This window comes from Ambystoma mexicanum, chromosome 9, assembly GCF_040938575.1.
Source record: "Ambystoma mexicanum isolate Mex_15411 chromosome 9, UKY_AmexF1_1, whole genome shotgun sequence".
NCBI lineage: Eukaryota > Metazoa > Chordata > Amphibia > Caudata > Ambystomatidae > Ambystoma > Ambystoma mexicanum.
The window spans coordinates 495,978,249-495,995,751 of NC_090931.1; positions in this window are offsets into that span (position 1 = coordinate 495,978,249).

Genomic DNA, 17,503 nt, shown 5'->3' on the forward strand with positions numbered 1-17,503 from the left:
ATGTGGGGAAAAAAACGCTTTTTCCGCACATTTCGCTCGCCGCACCCATAGAAACGCGCCCCCCACAACACATGGCCTACCGTCCCGCGTTCCCACAGGTGTCCCGATGAAAACGGTACCTCACATGTGTGGGTGCACCTACCTGGCCGCCAAGGGGAAAGCCTAAAACACAAGTAACCCCAAGTCTGTTGTCAGAGGGAAATCTCAGACATTCTGCCGACCGGCGCAACTTACAGATATGGGCCTCGGGTGTCCAAGCCACCGAGGAAAACAGGGAACCCCATGCATTTTCGAAAAGAGGACACCCGTGGGAATCCGCAGAGGTGTGATTTGCGCCCATCGCCCCAGATTTTTTTACCCAGACAGCCCTGCAAAGTCGGAAATGTGGGGAAAGAAACCCTTTTTCCGCACATTTCGCTCGCCGCACCCATCGAAACACGCCCCCCACAACACATGGCCTACCGTCCCGCGTTCCCACAGGTGTCCCGATGAAAACGGTACCTCACATGTGTGGGTGCACCTACCTGGCCGCCAAGGGGAAAGCCTAAAACACAAGTAACCCCAAGTCTGTTGTCAGAGGGAAATCTCAGACATTCTGCCGACCGGCGCAACTTACAGATATGGGCCTCGGGTGTCCAAGCCACCGAGGAAAACAGGGAACCCCATGCATTTTCGAAAAGAGGACACCCGTGGGAATCCGCAGAGGTGTGATTTGCGCCCATCGCCCCAGATTTTTTTACCCAGACAGCCCTGCAAAGTCGGAAATGTGGGGAAAAAAATGCTTTTTCGGCACATTTCACTCGCCGCACCCATCGAAACACGCCCCCCACAACACATGGCCTACCGTCCCGCGTTCCCACAGGTGTCCCGATGAAAACGGTACCTCACATGTGTGGGTGCACCTACCTGGCCGCCAAGGGGAAAGCCTAAAACACAAGTAACCCCAAGTCTGTTGTCCATTCTGCCGACCGGCGCAACTTACAGATATGGGCCTCGGGTGTCCAAGCCACCGAGGAAAACAGGGAACCCCATGCATTTTCGAAAAGAGGACTCCCGTGGGAATCCGCAGAGGTGTGATTTGCGCCCATCGCCCCAGATTTTTTTACCCAGACAGCCCTGCAAAGTCGGAAATGTGGGGAAAAAAATGCTTTTTCCGCACATTTCTCTCGCCGCACCCATCGAAACACGCCCCCCACAACACATGGCCTACCGTCCCGCGTTCCCACAGGTGTCCCGATGAAAACGGTTCCTCACATGTGTGGGTGCACCTACCTGGCTGCCAAGGGGAAAGCCTAAAACACAAGTAACCCCAAGTCTGTTGTCAGAGGGAAATCTCAGACATTCTGCCGACCGGCGCAACTTACAGATATGGGCCTCGGGTGTCCAAGCCACCGAGGAAAACAGGTAACCCCATGCATTTTCGAAAAGAGGACACCCGTGGGAATCCGCAGAGATGTGATTTGCGCCCATCGCCCCAGATTTTTTTACCCAGACAGCCCTGCAAAGTCGGAAATGTGGGGAAAAAACGCTTTTTCCGCACATTTCGCTCGCCGCACCCATCGAAACGCGCCCCCCACAACACATGGCCTACCGTCCCGCGTTCCCACAGGTGTCCCGATGAAAACGGTACCTCACATGTGTGGGTGCACCTACCTGGCCGCCAAGGGGAAAGCCTAAAACACAAGTAACCCCAAGTCTGTTGTCAGAGGGAAATCTCAGACATTCTGCCGACCGGCGCAACTTACAGATATGGGCCTCGGGTGTCCAAGCCACCGAGGAAAACAGGGAACCCCATGCATTTTCGAAAAGAGGACACCCGTGGGAATCCGCAGAGGTGTGATTTGCGCCCATCGCCCCAGATTTTTTTACCCAGACAGCCCTGCAAAGTCGGAAATGTGGGGGAAAAAACGCTTTTTCCGCACGTTTCGCTCGCCGCACCCATCGAAACACGCCCCCCACAACACATGGCCTACCGTCCCGCGTTCCCACAGGTGTCCCGATGAAAACGGTACCTCACATGTGTGGTTGCACCTACCTGGCCGCCAAGGGGAAAGCCTAAAACACAAGTAACCCCAAGTCTGTTGTCCATTCTGCCGACCGGCGCAACTTACAGATATGGGCCTCGGGTGTCCAAGCCACCGAGGAAAACAGGGAACCCCATGCATTTTCGAAAAGAGGACACCCGTGGGAATCCACAGAGGTGTGATTTGCGCCCATCGCCCCAGATTTTTTTACCCAGACAGCCCTGCAAAGTCGGAAATGTGGGGAAAAAACGCTTTTTCCCCACATTTCGCTCACCGCACCCATCGAAACACGCCCCCCACAACACATGGCCTACCGTCCCGCGTTCCCACAGGTGTCCCGATGAAAACGGTACCTCACATGTGTGGGTGCACCTACCTGGCCGCCAAGGGGAAAGCCTAAAACACAAGTAACCCCAAGTCTGTTGTCAGAGGGAAATCTCCGACATTCTGCCGACCGGCGCAACTTACAGATATGGGCCTCGGGTGTCCAAGCCACAGAGGAAAACAGGGAACCCCATGCATTTTCGAAAAGAGGACACCCGTGGGAATCCGCAGAGGTGTGATTTGCGCCCATCGCCCCAGATTTTTTACCCAGACAGCCCTGCAAAGTCGGAAATGTGGGGAAAAAAACGCTTTTTCCGCACATTTCGCTCGCCGCACCCATCGAAACACGCCCCCCACAACACATGGCCTACCGTCCCGCGTTCCCACAGGTGTCCCGATGAAAACGGTACCTCACATGTGTGGGTGCACCTACCTGGCCGCCAAGGGGAAAGCCTAAAACACAAGTAACCCCAAGTCTGTTGTCCATTCTGCCGACCGGCGCAACTTACAGATATGGGCCTCGGGTGTCCAAGCCACCGAGGAAAACAGGGAACCCCATGCATTTTCGAAAAAAGGACACCCGTGGGAATCCGCAGAGGTGTGATTTGCGCCCATCGCCCCAGATTTTTTCAGCCCTGCAAAGTCGGAAATGTGGGGAAAAAACCGCTTTTTCCGCACATTTCGCTCGCCGCACCCATCGAAAAACGCCCCCAACAACACATGGCCTACCGTCCCGCGTTCCCACAGGTGTCCCAATGAAAACGGTACCTCACTTGTGTGGGTGCACCTACCTGGCCGCCAAGGGGAAAGCCTAAAACACAAGTAACCCCAAGTCTGTTGTCAGAGGGAAATCTCAGACATTCTGCCGACCGGCGCAACTTACAGATATGGGCCTCGGGTGTCCAAGCCAGCGAGGAAAACAGGGAACCCCATGCATTTTTCGAAAAGAGGACACCCGTGGGAATCCGCAGAGGTGTGATTTGCGCCCATCGCCCCAGATTTTTTTACCCAGACAGCCCTGCAAAGTCGGAAATGTGGGGAAAGAAACCCTTATTCCGCACATTTCGCTCGCCGCACCATTCGAAACACGCCCCCCACAACACATGGCCTACCGTCCCGCGTTCCCACAGGTGTCCCGATGAAAACGGTACCTCACATGTGTGGGTGCACCTACCTGGCCGCCAAGGGGAAAGCCTAAAACACAAGTAACCCCAAGTCTGTTGTCAGAGGGAAATCTCAGACATTCTGCCGACCGGCGCAACTTACAGATATGGGCCTCGGGTGTCCAAGCCACTGAGGAAAACAGGGAACCCCATGCATTTTCGAAAAGAGGACACCCGTGGGAATCCGCAGAGGTGTGATTTGCGCCCATCGCCCCAGATTTTTTTACCCAGACAGCCCTGCAAAGTCGGAAATGTGGGGAAAAAAATGCTTTTTCCGCACATTTCACTCGCCGCACCCATCGAAACACGCCCCCCACAACACATGGCCTACCGTCCCGCGTTCCCACAGGTGTCCCGATGAAAACGGTACCTCACATGTGTGGGTGCACCTACCTGGCCGCCAAGGGGAAAGCCTAAAACACAAGTAACCCCAAGTCTGTTGTCAGAGGGAAATCTCCGACATTCTGCCGACCGGCGCAACTTACAGATATGGGCCTCGGGTGTCCAAGCCACCGAGGAAAACAGGGAACCCCATGCATTTTCGAAAAGAGGACACCCGTGGGAATCCGCAGAGGTGTGATTTGCGCCCATCGCCCCAAAGTTTTTTAGCCAGACAGCCCTGCAAAGTCGGAAATGTGGGGAAAAAAACGCTTTTTCCGCACATTTCGCTCGCCGCACCCATCAAAACACGCCCCCCACAACACATGGCCTACCGTCCCGCGTTCCCACAGGTGTCCCGATGAAAACGGTACCTCACATGTGTGGGTGCACCTACCTGGCCGCCAAGGGGAAAGCCTAAAACACAAGTAACCCCAAGTCTGTTTTCACACCGGAAATGTCACACTCTCACATACAGATATGGGCCTCGGGTGTCCAAGCCACCAAGGAAAACAGGGAACCCCATGCATTTCCGGAAAGAGGACACCCGTGGGAATCCGCAGAGGTATGATATGCCCAAATCGCCCCAGAATTTATTACCCAGACACCCCCGCAAAGTCCGAAATCTGGGAAAAAATACGCATTTTCCTCACATTTCGCTCGACTCACCCATCGAAACACGCCCCAACAACACATGGCCTACCGTCCCGCGTTCCCACAGGTGTCCCGATGAAAACGGTACCTCACATGTGTGGGTGCACCTACCTGGCCGCCAAGGGGAAAGCCTAAAACACAAGTAACCCCAAGTCTGTTTTCACACCGGAAATGTCACTCTCTCACATCATACAGATATGGGCCTCGGGTGTCCAAGCCACCGAGGAAAACGGGGAACCCCATGCATTTTCGAAAAGAGGACACCCGTGGGAATCCGCAGAAGTGTGATTTGCGCCCATCGCCCCAGATTTTTTTACCCAGACAGCCCTGCAAAGTCGCAAATGTGGGGAAAAAAACGCTTTTTCCGCACATTTCGCTCGCCGCACCCATCGAAACGCGCCCCCCACAACACATGGCCTACCGTCCCGCGTTCCCACAGGTGTCCCGATGAAAATGGTACCTCACATGTGTGGGTGCACCTACCTGGCCGCCAAGGGGAAAGCCTAAAACACAAGTAACCCCAAGTCTGTTGTCAGAGGGAAATCTCCGACATTCTGCCGACCGGCGCAACTTACAGATATGGGCCTAGGGTGTCCAAGCCACCGAGGAAAACAGGGAACCCCATGCATTTTCAAAAAGAGGACACCCGTGGGAATCCGCAGAGATGTGATTTGCGCCCATCGCCCCAGATTTTTTTACCCAGACAGCCGTGCAAAGTCGGAAATGTGGGGAAAAAAATGCTTTTTCCGCACATTTCGCTCGCCGCACCCATCGAAACACGCCCCCCACAACACATTGCCTACCGTCCCGCGTTCCCACAGGTGTCCCAATGAAAACGGTACCTCACATATTTGGGTGCACCTACCTGGCCGCCAAGGGGAAAGCCTAAAACACAAGTAACCCCAAGTCTGTTGTCCATTCTGCCGACCGGCGCAACTTACAGATATGGGCCTCGGGTGTCCAAGCCACCGAGGAAAACAGGGAACCCCATGCATTTTCGAAAAGAGGACACCCGTGTGAATCCGCAGAGGTATGATTTGCGCCCATCGCCCCAGATTTTTTTACCCAGACAGCCCTGCAAAGTCGGAAATGTGGGGAAAAAAACGCTTTTTCCGCACATTTCGCTCGCCGCACCCATCGAAACACGCCCCCCACAACACATGGCCTACCGTCCCGCATTCCCACAGGTGTCCCGATGAAAACAGTACCTCACATGTGTGGGTGCACCTACCTGGCCGCCAAGGGGAAAGCCTAAAACACAAGTAACCCCAAGTCTGTTGTCAGAGGGAAATCTCCGACATTCTGCCGACCGGCGCAACTTACAGATATGGGCCTCGGATGTCCAAACCACCGAGGAAAACAGGGAACCCCATGCATTTTTGAAAAGAGGACACCCGTGGGAATCCGCAGAGGTGTGATTTGCGCCCATCGCCCCAGATTTTTTTACCCAGACAGCCCTGCAAAGTCGGAAATGTGGGGAAAAAAATGCTTTTTCCGCACATTTCGCTCGCCGCACCCATCGAAACACGCCCCCCACAACACATGGCCTACCGTCCCGCGTTCCCACAGGTGTCCCGATGAAAACGGTACCTCACATGTGTGGGTGCACCTACCTGGCCGCCAAGGGGAAAGCCTAAAACACAAGTAACCCCAAGTCTGTTGTCCATTCTGCCGACCGGCGCAACTTACAGATATGGGCCTCGGGTGTCCAAGCCACCGAGGAAAACAGGGAACCCCATGCATTTTCAAAAAGAGGACACCCGTGGGAATCCGCAGAGGTGTGATTTGCGCCCATCGCCCCAGATTTTTTTACCCAGACAGCCCTGCAAAGTCGGAAATGTGGGGAAAAAAACGCTTTTTCCGCACATTTCGCTCGCCGCACCCATCGAAACACACCCCCCACAACACATTGCCTACCGTCCCGCGTTCCCACAGGTGTCCCGATGAAAACGGTACCTCACATGTGTGGGTGCACCTACCTGGCCGCCAAGGGGAAAGCCTAAAACACAAGTAACCCCAAGTCTGTTGTCAGAGGGAAATCTCAGACATTCTGCCGACCGGCGCAACTTACAGATATGGGCCTCGGGTGTCCAAGCCACCGAGGAAAACAGGGAACCCCATGCATTTTCAAAAAGAGGACACCCGTGGGAATCCGCAGAGGTGTGATTTGCGCCCATCGCCCCAGATTTTTTTACCCAGACAGCCCTGCAAAGTCGGAAATGTGGGGAAAAAAACGCTTTTTCCGCACATTTCGCTCGCCGCACCCATCGAAACACGCCCCCCACAACACATGGCCTACCGTCCCGCGTTCCCACAGGTGTCCCGATGAAAACGGTACCTCACATGTGTGGGTGCACCTACCTGGCCGCCAAGGGGAAAGCCTAAAACACAAGTAACCCCAAGTCTGTTGTCCATTCTGCCGACCGGCGCAACTTACAGATATGGGCCTCGGGTGTCCAAGCCACCGAGGAAAACAGGGAACCCCATGCATTTTCGAAAAGAGGACACCCGTGGGAATCCGCAGAGGTGTGATTTGCGCCCATCGCCCCAGATTTTTTTACCCAGACAGCCCTGCAAAGTCGGAAATGTGGGGAAAAAAATGCTTTTTCCGCACATTTCGCTCGCCGCACCCATCGAAACGCGCCCCCCACAACACATGGCCTACCGTCCCGCGTTCCCACAGGTGTCCCGATGAAAACGGTACCTCACATGTGTGGGTGCACCTACCTGGCCGCCAAGGGGAAAGCCTAAAACACAAGTAACCCCAAGTCTGTTGTCAGAGGGAAATCTCCGACATTCTGCCGACCGGCGCAATTTACAGATATGGGCCTCGGGTGTCCAAGCCACCGAGGAAAACAGGGAACCCCATGCATTTTCGAAAAGAGGACACCCGTGGGAATCCGCAGAGGTGTGATTTGCGCCCATCGCCCCAGATTTTTTTACCCAGACAGCCCTGCAAAGTCGGAAATGTGGGGAAAAAAACGCTTTTTCCGCAAATTTCGCTCGCCGCACCCATCGAAACACGCCCCCCACAACACATGGCCTACTGTCCCGCGTTCCCACAGGTGTCCCAATGAAAACGGTACCTCACATGTGTGGGTGCACCTACCTGGCCGCCAAGGGGAAAGCCTAAAACACAAGTAACCCCAAGTCTGTTTTCACACCGGAAATGTCACACTCTCACATCATACAGATATGGGCCTCGGGTGTCCAAGCCACCGAGGAAAACGGGGAACCCCATGCATTTTCAAAAAGAGGACACCCGTGGGAATCCGCAGAGGTGTGATTTGCGCCCATCGCCCCAGATTTTTTTACCCAGACAGCCCTGCAAAGTCGGAAATGTGGGGAAAAAAACGCTTTTTCCGCACATTTCGCTCGCCGCACCCATCGAAACACGCCCCCCACAACACATGGCCTACTGTCCCGCGTTCCCACAGGTGTCCCGATGAAAACGGTACCTCACATGTGTGGGTGCACCTACCTGGCCGCCAAGGGGAAAGCCTAAAACGCAAGTAACCCCAAGTCTGTTGTCAGAGGGAAATCTCCGCCATTCTGCCGACTGGCGCAACTTACAGATATGGGCCTCGGGTGTCCAAGCCACCGAGGAAAACAGGGAACCCCATGCATTTTCGAAAAGAGGACACCCGTGGGAATCCGCAGAGGTGTGATTTGCGCCCATCGCCCCAGATTTTTTTACCCAGACAGCCCTGCAAAGTCGGAAATGTGGGGAAAAAAACGCTTTTTCCGCACATTTCGCTCGCCGCACCCATCGAAACACGCCCCCCACAAAACATGGCCTACCGTCCCGCGTTCCCACAGGTGTCCCGATGAAAACGGTACCTCACATGTGTGGGTGCACCTACCTGGCCGCCAAGGGGAAAGCCTAAAACACAAGTAACCCCAAGTCTGTTGTCCATTCTGCCGACCGGCGCAACTTACAGATATGGGCCTCGGGTGTCCAAGCCACCGAGGAAAACAGGGAACCGCATGCATTTTCGAAAAGAGGACACCCGTGGGAATCCGCAGAGGTATGATTTGGGCACATCGCCCCAGAATTTATTACCCCGACACCCCCGCAAATTGCAAAATGTGTGGAAAAAAACCCATTTTCTGAAGATTTCGCTCAGCCACCCATCGAAACACGCCCCCAACAACACATGGCCTACCGTCCCGCGTTCCCACAGGTGTCCCAATGAAAACAGTACCTCACATGTGTGGGTGCACCTACCTGGCCACCAAGGGGAAAGCCTAAAACACAAGTAACCCCAAGTTTGTTTTCAGACCTGGAATTTCAGACGCTCTGCCGACCGGCACGACATACAGATATGGGCCTCAGGTGTCCAAGCCACCAAGGAAAACAGGGAATCCCATGCATTTCCGAAAAAGAGGACACCCGTGGGAATCCGCAGAGGTATGATTTGCGCACATCGCCCCAGAATTTATTACCCAGACACCCCCACAAAGTCCGAAATGTGGGGAATAAAACACATTTTCTGCAAGTTTCGCTCGGTTTACCCATCGAAACACGCCCCCATCAACACATGGCCTACCGTCCCACGTTCCCACAGGTGTCCCAATGAAAATGGTACCTCACATGTGTGGTTGCATCTACCTGGCTACCAAGGGGAAAGCCTAAAACACAACCCCAAGTCTGTTGTCAGACCGGAATTTCAGACACTCTGCGACCGGCACAACATACAGACATCGGCCTCAGGTGTCCAAGCCAACAAGGAAAACAGGGAACCCCATGCATTTCCGAAAAGAGGACACACGTGGGAATCCGCAGAGGTATGATTTGCGCACATCCCCCCAGAATGTATTACCCAGACAGCCCCGCAAAGTCCGAAATGTGGGGAAAAAAACGCATTTTCCGCACATTTCACTCAGCTCACCCATCGAAACATGCCCCCAACAACGCATGGCCTATTCTTCCCACGTTCCCACAGGTGTTGCGATGAAAACGGTACCTCACATGTGTGGGTGCACCTACCTGGCCGCCAAGGGGAAAGCCTAAAACACAAGTAACCCCAAGTCTGTTGTCCATTCTGCCGACCGGCGCAACTTACAGATATGGGCCTCGGGTGTCCAAGCCACCGAGGAAAACAGGGAACCCCATGCATTTTCGAAAAGAGGACACCCGTGGGAATCCGCAGAGGTGTGATTTGCGCCCATCGCCCCAGATTTTTTTACCCAGACAGCCCTGCAAAGTCGGAAATGTGGGGAAAAAAATGCTTTTTCCGCACATTTCGCTCGCCGCACCCATCGAAACGCGCCCCCCACAACACATGGCCTACCGTCCCGCGTTCCCACAGGTGTCCCGATGAAAACGGTACCTCACATGTGTGGGTGCACCTACCTGGCCGCCAAGGGGAAAGCCTAAAACACAAGTAACCCCAAGTCTGTTGTCAGAGGGAAATCTCCGACATTCTGCCGACCGGCGCAATTTACAGATATGGGCCTCGGGTGTCCAAGCCACCGAGGAAAACAGGGAACCCCATGCATTTTCGAAAAGAGGACACCCGTGGGAATCCGCAGAGGTGTGATTTGCGCCCATCGCCCCAGATTTTTTTACCCAGACAGCCCTGCAAAGTCGGAAATGTGGGGAAAAAAACGCTTTTTCCGCAAATTTCGCTCGCCGCACCCATCGAAACACGCCCCCCACAACACATGGCCTACTGTCCCGCGTTCCCACAGGTGTCCCAATGAAAACGGTACCTCACATGTGTGGGTGCACCTACCTGGCCGCCAAGGGGAAAGCCTAAAACACAAGTAACCCCAAGTCTGTTTTCACACCGGAAATGTCACACTCTCACATCATACAGATATGGGCCTCGGGTGTCCAAGCCACCGAGGAAAACGGGGAACCCCATGCATTTTCAAAAAGAGGACACCCGTGGGAATCCGCAGAGGTGTGATTTGCGCCCATCGCCCCAGATTTTTTTACCCAGACAGCCCTGCAAAGTCGGAAATGTGGGGAAAAAAACGCTTTTTCCGCACATTTCGCTCGCCGCACCCATCGAAACACGCCCCCCACAACACATGGCCTACTGTCCCGCGTTCCCACAGGTGTCCCGATGAAAACGGTACCTCACATGTGTGGGTGCACCTACCTGGCCGCCAAGGGGAAAGCCTAAAACGCAAGTAACCCCAAGTCTGTTGTCAGAGGGAAATCTCCGCCATTCTGCCGACTGGCGCAACTTACAGATATGGGCCTCGGGTGTCCAAGCCACCGAGGAAAACAGGGAACCCCATGCATTTTCGAAAAGAGGACACCCGTGGGAATCCGCAGAGGTGTGATTTGCGCCCATCGCCCCAGATTTTTTTACCCAGACAGCCCTGCAAAGTCGGAAATGTGGGGAAAAAAACGCTTTTTCCGCACATTTCGCTCGCCGCACCCATCGAAACACGCCCCCCACAAAACATGGCCTACCGTCCCGCGTTCCCACAGGTGTCCCGATGAAAACGGTACCTCACATGTGTGGGTGCACCTACCTGGCCGCCAAGGGGAAAGCCTAAAACACAAGTAACCCCAAGTCTGTTGTCCATTCTGCCGACCGGCGCAACTTACAGATATGGGCCTCGGGTGTCCAAGCCACCGAGGAAAACAGGGAACCGCATGCATTTTCGAAAAGAGGACACCCGTGGGAATCCGCAGAGGTGTGATTTGCGCCCATCGCCCCAGATTTTTTTTACCCAGACAGCCCTGCAAAGTCGGAAATGTGGGGAAAAAAACGCTTTTTCCGCACATTTCGCTTGCCGCACCCATCGAAACGCGCCCCCCACGACATGGCCTACCGTCCCGCGTTCCCACAGGTGTCCCGATGAAAACGGTACCTCACATGTGTGGGTGCACCTACCTGGCCGCCAAGGGGAAAGCCTAAAACACAAGTAACCCCAAGTCTGTTGTCAGAGGGAAATCTCCGACATTCTGCCGACCGGCGCAACTTACAGATATGGGCCTCGGGTGTCCAAGCCACTGAGGAAAACAGGGAACCCCATGCATTTTCGAAAAGAGGACACCCGTGGGAATCTGCAGAGGTGTGATTTGCGCCCATCGCCCCAGATTTTTTTACCCAGACAGCCCTGCAAAGTCGGAAGTGTGGGGAAAAAAACGCTTTTTCCGCACATTTCGCTCGCCGCACCCATCGAAACACGCCCCCCACAACACATGGCCTACCGTCCCGCGTTTCCACAGGTGTCCCGATGAAAACGGTACCTCACATGTGTGGGTGCACCTACCTGGCCGCCAAGGGGAAAGCCTAAAACACAAGTAACCCCAAGTCTGTTGTCAGAGGGAAATCTCCGACATTCTGCCGACCGGCGCAACTTACAGATATGGGCCTCGGGTGTCCAAGCCACCGTGGAAAACGGGGAACCCCATGCATTTTCGAAAAGAGGACACCCGTGGGAATCCGCAGAGGTGTGATTTGCGCCCATCGCCCCAGATTTTTTTACCCAGACAGCCCTGCAAAGTCGGAAATGTGGGGAAAAAAACGCTTTTTCCGCCCATTTCGCTCGCCGCACCCATCGAAACACGCCCCCCACAACACATGGCCTACCGTCCCGCGTTCCCACAGGTATCCCGATGAAAACGGTACCTCACATGTGTGGGTGCACCTACCTGGCCGCCAAGGGGAAAGCCTAAAACACAAGTAACCCCAAGTCTGTTGTCAGAGGGAAATCTCAGACATTCTGCCGACCGGCGCAACTTACAGATATGGGCCTCGGGTGTCCAAGCCACCGAGGAAAACAGGGAACCCCATGCATTTTCGAAAAGAGGACACCCGTGGGAATCCGCAGAGGTGTGATTTGCGCCCATCGCCCCAGATTTTTTTACCCAGACAGCCCTGCAAAGTCGGAAATGTGGGGAAAAAAATGCTTTTTCCGCACATTTCTCTCGCCGCACCCATCGAAACACGCCCCCCACAACACATGGCCTACCGTCCCGCGTTCCCACAGGTGTCCCGATGAAAACGGTACCTCACATGTGTGGGTGCACCTACCTGGCCGCCAAGGGGAAAGCCTAAAACACAAGTAACCCCAAGTCTGTTGTCCATTCGGCCGACCGGCGCAACTTACAGATATGGGCCTCGGGTGTCCAAGCCACCGAGGAAAACAGGGAACCCCATGCATTTTCGAAAAGAGGACACCCGTGGGAATCCGCAGAGGTGTGTTTTGCGCCCATCGCCCCAGATTTTTTTACCCAGACAGCCCTGCAAAGTGTGAAATGTGGGGAAAAAAATGCTTTTTCCGCACATTTCTCTCGCTGCACCCATCGAAACACGCCCCCACAACACATGGCCTACTGTCCCGCGTTCCCACAGGTGTCCCGATGAAAACGGTACCTCACATGTGTGGGTGCACCTACCTGGCCGCCAAGGGGAAAGCCTAAAACACAAGTAACCCCGAGTCTGTTGTCAGAGGGAAATCTCCGACATTCTGCCGACCGGCGCAACTTACAGATATGGGCCTCGGGTGTCCAAGCCACCGAGGAAAACAGGGAACCCCATGCATTTTCGAAAAGAGGACACCCGTGGGAATCCGCAGAGGTGTGATTTGCGCCCATCGCCCCAGATTTTTTTACCCAGACAGCCCTGCAAAGTCGGAAATGTGGGGAAAAAAATGCTTTTCCGCACATTTCGCTCGCCGCACCCAACGAAACATGCCCCCCACAACACATGGCCTACCTTCCCGCGTTCCCACAGGTGTCCCGATGAAAACGGTACCTCACATGTGTGGGTGCACCTACCTGGCCGCCAAGGGGAAAGCCTAAAACACAAGTAACCCCAAGTCTGTTTTCACACCGGAAATGTCACACTCTCACATCATACAGATATGGGCCTCGGGTGTCCAAGCCACCGAGGAAAACGGGGAACCCCATGCATTTTCGAAAAGAGGACACCCATGGGAATCCGCAGAGGTGTGATTTGCGCCCATCGCCCCAGATTTTTTTACCCAGACAGCCCTGCAAAGTCGGAAATGTGGGGAAAAAAACGCTTTTTCCGCACATTTCGCTCGCCGCACCCATCGAAACACGCCCCCCACAACACATGGCCTACCGTCCTGTGTTCCCACAGGTGTCCCGATGAAAACGGTACCTCACATGTGTGGGTGCACCTACCTGGCCGCCAAGGGGAAAGCCTAAAACACAAGTAACCCCAAGTCTGTTGTCAGAGGGAAATCTCAGACATTCTGCCGACCGGCGCAACTTACAGATATGGGCCTCGGGTGTCCAAGCCACCGAGGAAAACAGGGAACCCCATGCATTTTCAAAAAGAGGACACCCGTGGGAATCCGCAGAGGTGTGATTTGCGCCCATCGCCCCAGATTTTTTTACCCAGACAGCCCTGCAAAGTCGGAAATGTGGGGAAAAAAATGCTTTTTCCGCACATTTCGCTCGCCGCACCCATCGAAACACGCCCCCCACAACACATGGCCTACCGTCCCGCGTTCCCACAGGTGTCCCGATGAAAACGGTACCTCACATGTGTGGGTGCACCTACCTGGCCGCCAAGGGGAAAGCCTAAAACACAAGTAACCCCAAGTCTGTTGTCCATTCTGCAGACCGGCGCAACTTACAGATATGGGCCTCGGGTGTCCAAGCCACCGAGGAAAACAGGGAACCCCATGCATTTTCGAAAAGAGGACACCCGTGGGAATCCGCAGAGGTGTGATTTGCGCCCATCGCCCCAGATTTTTTTACCCAGACAGCCCTGCAAAGTCGGAAATGTGGGGAAAAAAATGCTTTTTCCGCACATTTCGCTCGCCGCACCCATCGAAACGCGCCCCCCACAACACATGGCCTACCGTCCCGCGTTCCCACAGGTGTCCCGATGAAAACGGTACCTCACATGTGTGGGTGCACCTACCTGGCCGCCAAGGGGAAAGCCTAAAACACAAGTAACCCCAAGTCTGTTGTCAGAGGGAAATCTCCGACATTCTGCCGACCGGCGCAATTTACAGATATGGGCCTCGGGTGTCCAAGCCACCGAGGAAAACAGGGAACCCCATGCATTTTCGAAAAGAGGACACCCGTGGGAATCTGCAGAGGTGTGATTTGCGCCCATCGCCCCAGATTTTTTTACCCAGACAGCCCTGCAAAGTCGGAAATGTGGGGAAAAAAATGCTTTTTCCGCACATTTCGCTCGCCGCACCCATCGAAACACGCCCCCCACAACACATGGCCTACCGTCCCGCGTTCCCACAGGTGTCCCAATGAAAACGGTACCTCACATGTGTGGGTGCACCTACCTGGCCGCCAAGGGGAAAGCCTAAAACACAAGTAACCCCAAGTCTGTTTTCACACCGGAAATGTCACACTCTCACATCATACAGATATGGGCCTCGGGTGTCCAAGCCACCGAGGAAAACGGGGAACCCCATGCATTTTCGAAAAGAGGACACCCGTGGGAATCCGCAGAGGTGTGATTTGCGCCCATCGCCCCAGATTTTTTTACCCAGACAGCCCTGCAAAGTCGGAAATGTGGGGAAAAAAACGCTTTTTCCGCACATTTCGCTCGCCGCACCCATCGAAACACGCCCCCCACAACACATGGCCTACTGTCCCGCGTTCCCACAGGTGTCCCGATGAAAACGGTACCTCACATGTGTGGGTTCACCTACCTGGCCGCCAAGGGGAAAGCCTAAAACGCAAGTAACCCCAAGTCTGTTGTCAGAGGGAAATCTCCGCCATTCTGCCGACCGGCGCAACTTACAGATATGGGCCTCGGGTGTCCAAGCCACCGAGGAAAACAGGGAACCCCATGCATTTTCGAAAAGAGGACACCCGTGGGAATCCGCAGAGGTGTGATTTGCGCCCATCGCCCCAGATTTTTTTACCCAGACAGCCCTGCAAAGTCGGAAATGTGGGGAAAAAAACGCTTTTTCCGCACATTTCGCTCGCCGCACCCATCGAAACACGCCCCCCACAAAACATGGCCTACCGTCCCGCGTTCCCACAGGTGTCCCGATGAAAACGGTACCTCACATGTGTGGGTGCACCTACCTGGCCGCCAAGGGGAAAGCCTAAAACACAAGTAACCCCAAGTCTGTTGTCCATTCTGCCGACCGGCGCAACTTACAGATATGGGCCTCGGGTGTCCAAGCCACCGAGGAAAACAGGGAACCGCATGCATTTTCGAAAAGAGGACACCCGTGGGAATCCGCAGAGGTGTGATTTGCGCCCATCGCCCCAGATTTTTTTTACCCAGACAGCCCTGCAAAGTCGGAAATGTGGGGAAAAAAACACTTTTTCCGCACATTTCGCTTGCCGCACCCATCGAAACGCGCCCCCCACAACACATGGCCTACCGTCCCGCGTTCCCACAGGTGTCCCGATGAAAACGGTACCTCACATGTGTGGGTGCACCTACCTGGCCGCCAAGGGGAAAGCCTAAAACACAAGTAACCCCAAGTCTGTTGTCAGAGGGAAATCTCCGACATTCTGCCGACCGGCGCAACTTACAGATATGGGCCTCGGGTGTCCAAGCCACTGAGGAAAACAGGGAACCCCATGCATTTTCGAAAAGAGGACACCCGTGGGAATCTGCAGAGGTGTGATTTGCGCCCATCGCCCCAGATTTTTTTACCCAGACAGCCCTGCAAAGTCGGAAGTGTGGGGAAAAAAACGCTTTTTCCGCACATTTCGCTCGCCGCACCCATCGAAACACGCCCCCCACAACACATGGCCTACCGTCCCGCGTTTCCACAGGTGTCCCGATGAAAACGGTACCTCACATGTGTGGGTGCACCTACCTGGCCGCCAAGGGGAAAGCCTAAAACACAAGTAACCCCAAGTCTGTTGTCAGAGGGAAATCTCCGACATTCTGCCGACCGGCGCAACTTACAGATATGGGCCTCGGGTGTCCAAGCCACCGAGGAAAACGGGGAACCCCATGCATTTTCGAAAAGAGGACACCCGTGGGAATCCGCAGAGGTGTGATTTGCGCCCATCGCCCCAGATTTTTTTACCCAGACAGCCCTGCAAAGTCGGAAATGTGGGGAAAAAAACGCTTTTTCCGCACATTTCGCTCGCCGCACCCATCGAAACACGCCCCCCACAACACATGGCCTACCGTCCCGCGTTCCCACAGGTGTCCCGATGAAAACGGTACCTCACATGTGTGGGTGCACCTACCTGGCCGCCAAGGGGAAAGCCTAAAACACAAGTAACCCCAAGTCTGTTGTCAGAGGGAAATCTCAGACATTCTGCCGACCGGCGCAACTTACAGATATGGGCCTCGGGTGTCCAAGCCACCGAGGAAAACAGGGAACCCCATGCATTTTCGAAAAGAGGACACCCGTGGGAATCCGCAGAGGTGTGATTTGCGCCCATCGCCCCAGATTTTTTTACCCAGACAGCCCTGCAAAGTCGGAAATGTGGGGAAAAAAATGCTTTTTCCGCACATTTCGCTCGCCGCACCCATCGAAACACGCCCCCCACAACACATGGCCTACCGTCCCGCGTTCCCACAGGTGTCCCGATGAAAACGGTACCTCACATGTGTGGGTGCACCTACCTGGCCGCCAAGGGGAAAGCCTAAAACACAAGTAACCCCAAGTCTGTTGTCCATTCTGCCGACCGGCGCAACTTACAGATATGGGCCTCGGGTGTCCAAGCCACCGAGGAAAACAGGGAACCCCATGCATTTTCGAAAAGAGGACACCCGTGGGAATCCGCAGAGGTGTGTTTTGCGCCCATCGCCCCAGATTTTTTTACCCAGACAGCCCTGCAAAGTGTGAAATGTGGGGAAAAAAATGCTTTTTCCGCATATTTCTCTCGCCGCACCCATCGAAACACGCCCCCACAACACATGGCCTACTGTCCCGCGTTCCCACAGGTGTCACGATGAAAACGGTACCTCACATGTGTGGGTGCACCTACCTGGCCGCCAAGGGGAAAGCCTATAACACAAGTAACCCCGAGTCTGTTGTCAGAGGGAAATCTCCGACATTCTGCCG